We start from the raw sequence: 6,000 nt of genomic DNA on the forward strand, positions 1-6,000 counted from the left end.
CAACTCCCGCATACGTATCCAACTCAAATATGGCCACCTTCCCTCGGATCCATGGCTTGAGTCCTTGCTGAAACCTCTTAGCCTTCTTCCTATCAGTGTCCACATATGATGGCACAAACCTAGATAACTCCTCAAACTTACTTTCATAATCTGCCACCGACATATTTCCCTGCTTTAGCTCCAGAAATTTCAGCTCCATTTGATCCTGAACAAACTGAGGGAAATACTTCTCTAAAAACAACTCCTTGAATCTATCCAACGCAATATCATCTATACCCTCCAACATCTTAACAGTATCCCACCAGTAGGTGGCTTCATTCTTCAGGTAGTAACTTGCAAACTCAGTCTTCTGCTCCTCTCTCACTTTAACTAAGGCAAATGCCTTCTCAATTTCCTTCAACCAGACTCTTGCCTCAATAGGATCTATACAGCCTTTAAACTCTGGTTGATTCACCGCCTGAAAGGTCTTAAAGGTTACCTAAGGGTTCGTCTGCCTCTGTTGTTGTTGAGTCAGGTGAACTATTTTTTAAGCCAAGATCTGAAGAATATGGGCTACAGTTGGGTCTATGGGGCCTGTGTTTGCATTCTGATTATTGCTGTCTTAGGTGTTGTTATTGTTGTTGTTGGTTTCTTCATTCTGGTTGGTAGAACGGGTGTTTCTTCTGGGAGGCATTTTCTATAAAGAATCAAACAACTTATTTAGCCTTTAAATCAAAACCTTTTTATGAAAAGATTTTATAATAAACAGAAATATCTCTTTTTGAAAACATTTTCAATCATTGAACTAAGTAAATTGCATGCTTCTTTACAGAATGTAAACAGTTAAGGGAAATAGGGTACATGTTATCACAAAAGTTTTATAGCTGGTTTAGTAAGATAAAACATGTATGGTAAGGTAAATGACAATGCTGGAAAGGAAAGGTACTAATATATATCAAAGTCCGGTGGTACAAGCGCAAAACATTTTAGTAAAGGCAAAGGTACAACATGCCTTCTCATTATTCAGCAAGTCTAGTTTATTGATATACCCACCAAAAGTCTGATAATACACATCGCACACTATTATACATAATAAAGCTATCACAACAGCTCTAGCTTAGCATCTCTGTCTCTAGCTCATGGCAAATCTGGACCTCCAATCTCCTCAAGCTCCTTTAAAACCCACTTAGTCCACTCCACAAAAAATCAAAGGTAATGTCCTCATGAGTAGCTCTAACTATCCTCACAGCAGCTGCTCTTCGAAATGCCTAGATCCTCTCTCTAAGCTGCCTCTCACCACTCCCGATATCTCGGGTACGCATGATATGTAGTAACTCAAGGATCTATCCTTGTAAATGCTGCTGCTCCATAAGGCAAGCCTCAAACTAATGGTATGGAACAGGGTGTGGAGTAAACTTAAAGGATGCACCCGCCACTGAATGTTCGGTAGAGTCAGAATCAGCAGGTGGGGGTCCTCGAATAGGTGGTCTCACGCCAGGAAGTGGAATAGCTTGTAACGGTGCAACCGTCACAACTGGTATTATAGCTGTCGTCGGTGAAAGAGTAGCGCGTGGATCAGCTAACGGTCCTCCAACTGAAGGTTTCGAGTGATCGAATGATATCGAAATAAAGGAATCTCCCATCGCCGCTAAGCTGCTAGATAAGAATCTTGAATCTCAACATGAATCATACTAGAACCTACTATTTAGCCACACCCAACCTCTCGACGTTCTATTTTTTATTTATTAATTCTAATTTTAACCCTCTACCCATTCCCGACAATCTAGGCTTGTGGCGGTGATTTTTAAACTGTAGCTCTGATACCAAACCTGTGGCGCCCTCCAAACCAGGGTCAGAAGTTTGAGGTCCACAATAGACACACACTATATTTAAACCTGTTTATGAATATAATAAGATATATGCAATGACCCTACTTACCATATCCACGGATCGCAACAGTTCAAAGTATGTCCACAAGCCACAATCTTATTTATTACAAATGTACCTGATCCCAAATTTATTTATCTTACATCTGAAGTCAAAATTTATTACAAGCTTTTAATACACACTAGCCACACATCTTCTGTTAGCTTATTCCATTTCAACCTGAAAAACTAGCTTGCACACTCGACTGGGGATCCTCGCCACCACCCGTTTCCTTCTTAACTGGAAAAGAACATAAACAGATTCGCAAGAGTGAGCTAACTAGCTCAGCAAGTCACAATGATAACACTGAAATTAAATAATGATCAATTGAAATGATATAGAGAATCAAATTTCCTGATAAGCAATGATTAAAATTAGATATTCAGTTTCATTTTTAAAAAAACAAGGTTAGGCTGCTGATCAGTCACGCACTAACCCTGAGCAAGGCTCCCAGCTTTGCTCTATATATTGGATCCAAGGCACACATTGGCCTATTATGGCCACGAATCTGGTCTGACCACGAATCTGGTCCATACTTAAAAAAATAATCCAATTCTATAGTAATAACATGATAAACAATGTAATTCAATAAATTGAATCATAAACAACATTTATCTTGAAGCATATGGTGATTCACAACACCAAGAAGGTATAACAAGGTACACAGAAAAATTGACTTTCAATCCAGGGAAAGAATTAGAATGTAGAAGACCAAGGGTGCAATGGTTAAAAGGATTGCTCTTCTGTTATACAAGGCATAAAGGTTTGTATGTTAAGCAATCTCATATCAAAAATCAGTATATGGTAGATATGTATTTGTGGAGTAGTATCGGATATGTGTGATTCGTATCCAAGAATTCAACAATCAATGGTTTACAAGAAATCAGGCTTGTGGCTCAAGATCAATCAGAACAGGGTTAGGGTTAAGTAGTTCAAAGTACTTGCAATATAGAACAAGAACTATTTGGAATAATTGCAATATAATGAAGAGAATTTAAAAGTACTTGCAATATATTTCAGAAGCACTTGGAATTATACTACAAGAAAGTTCAGGGACACTTGTCTTATCAATTCGCTTTCACTTTACTAACACTTGTCAATTGGTTCCCACTCACTGACCACTTATTTTCCGTTTCTACGTCTCGCTTCCTCTTTTAGACATCACATATACTTATCAACACTACTTCTCATCTCATTCTACTCGATACAAGCTTCTATCAACCTTTCGTTTCACCCAAATCCGACGTACAGATTAAAAGTTATGAATAAAATAGTCAAACAACGCACGTACAGTCATATTATACAGCAATCGGATCACATATAGCACATAGCACGTAAGATATTCCATCCAAATAATTTTTCAAAGAAGATACGGGGTTAAAATGATTTTCCAGGTATTTAATATGAATTTTTGAACATTTTTCAGAATTAAAACGGTACTCCGAATTATTTTATAATTAAATAATAGGGTTCGAAAACCCGAATCTGACTTTAAAATAATTTTATAATAATTATCGAGCTTTAAAAATAATTTTAAATAATATTTTAAAGCTCGAAACTATTTTTCAGAATTTTAAATCCAATTAAATAATTAAATCTAATTAAATAGTCAATTAAAATTAATTAATAATTAATTAAATTAATTAATCAATTAATATTTAAATTAATTTACTAATTAAATAATTAATTATAAACTAAAATTAATTAATTAATTAAAATTTATTTTAGAATTAAAGATAATTTTTAGAATTAAATGTGGATTTTTAGAAATTAAAAATGAATTTTTAGAAATAAAACAGAATTTTAAAATAATTTTTTTAAAAAAAGAAATCAGAAACAGTAATTGGAATTGGGAATAGGGATGCAGAGGATCAAAACTTGGTCAGGTAAATAAAAGAAATGGGTCGGTAAGAACACCGGAACCCGACCCGATATTTGCAGAAACTGATGGTCGGGGAAACAATCTGGCGAGCTCCGATTCCCTCTAATCGTTGTGTTTCGGCTCATGTTTTAACTAGATTTCGTTTAGAATCACAACAGAAATCTAAATATGGCAACCACAGCAGCCCACGCTCCCGGAATCAAAAAAACCCGACGAAATCACCATTAACGCCGGCGAAGCTTTGAACTTTTCCAGCGGGTCGATTCCGACCTCCTTTTTCTGATTTGTTTGCATGATTGGATTCCTCATGACACGATCTACAAGTTAGTTCTAACCAATCATACCCAGAATCAATCAATTTAAAAGTCCCAAATCGAATTAAGAACATTCAAGTAATTAAAACCCTAATTTCAATTTTCCAGAATCAAATATCATTTTCTACATGTTATTGAACTCGATTTTTGACATATAATATACCAAAATGACCTGAAAGAAAAGATATACATCCTTATGCCATCAAATCACTTCAAAAACATCAAGAACAAAATTTCATAATTTAATCTTTAAATAATTCGAATTAAATTAATTAGATAAGAAAGATACCTTGATTTCTGCACAAAAATAGATGATTGATTCAGAAAGATATTTTCGAGAGCTTCGATTTGATATATGGCTCGCCCGAATCAAAGTTCGATAACGCCTTCGTTTGTGCGTTTGATTTTCAAGAACACGGTATTTTATCAGAGTTTTCTCTGTATTTTACTAAATTTTATTATCTGATTATGATTATACGAGTAAAATGAAATAAGAAAAGGGCTATTTATATTTACGGAATATTGGTACATTTTAGATCGCGTTGGATTGATAAATACGTTGCTTAGCCGATAAGTAATTGAAAAAATGATCAGATCGGATAACATTTTGGATAAACATTATCCTGTTTTGGATAAGCATCAAAAGTTTTGGATAATTATCAAAACCGGGCTTTTATAAAATGCTTTGTACAAAGAAAATTCTATCGAAATGGTTACCGTATCAAAAATATTGCGCTGGGCCGCGCACAGGTCAAACTGTAATCCGGATCGAAAAAGTCAAAACATGGAAAATGTCCGGAATTACCAGATTAGGTTAGGAAGGAGTTTTCGGAAGAGTTTCGGGTTGTAAAAATGTAAAAACAATTGAGGTTAGACGATTCCCAGCTTTATAAAATAGTTTTGGAATTATTCAGAAAATAATTAATAAATTAATAAATTAATATAAAATCATATAACACTCCAAAAATTACTAGAAAAATACCTTAATTATCTATATTTTATTTTGGACAAAATAAAATTAACACACCTAGACTTTACCACATATAAACATCCACATAACAACACCAATCATCAAATAATTCACCAAAAATCACATAATAATCATTTATTGATAAAATTATTACACGTCATGTACCGGATATTACAAATGAGCTTAAAGGCCCGTATGACCCAATCTCAAGTGCCAAAGATATGTTTGGTTCAAACTAGAAGGTTCCTTTCTTTTAATAGATGTAGAAGACGTGTTGTTCAATTCCCTATATTATAGTTGCAATGCAGGTTGACTAGGATTATTATATAAAAATTGTCCTGCAATGTACCGGAACATATAATTCGTTTATTCATCATAATAGAAATATTATGATGCAAACAAACATTATAACCATCCATAGCAAGCTTAGAAACCGAAATTAGATTTCTTCTAAACGAAGGTACATAAAGACAATTATTCAAAACCAAAATCCTATCAGAACCAAAAGATAAATGAATAACTCCTACTGCAACTACTGCTACTTTCGTAGCATCTCCCATGAACACATATATCTCACTATCTCTAAGCATTCTGGATAGTTGAAACCCCTGCATAGAATTACAAACATGATCAGTGGCTTCGGTATCTACACACCAAGTGCTCGTAGATATAGCCGCTATATATGTTTTTGTAACTAGAGAAAGAGACATACGATATTGTTTATCTTCTTAGGAAGAGGACAATCCTTTTTCCAGTGACCTGACTGCTTGCACCTGAAGCACTTTCCCTTATGCTTTTTCACACCATCTTGAACTCCCACTGCATTCGTAGCTTTCCGTGTCTGAGCCTTTTTCTTCTTCTTCTTCTTCTTCTTCTTCTTCTTCTTATCTTTCAGTTTAGAGAAAGAACCTTTCTCAACCACATTCACT

Source organism: Apium graveolens, chromosome 7 (assembly GCF_009905375.1).
Source record: "Apium graveolens cultivar Ventura chromosome 7, ASM990537v1, whole genome shotgun sequence".
Lineage (NCBI taxonomy): Eukaryota > Viridiplantae > Streptophyta > Magnoliopsida > Apiales > Apiaceae > Apium > Apium graveolens.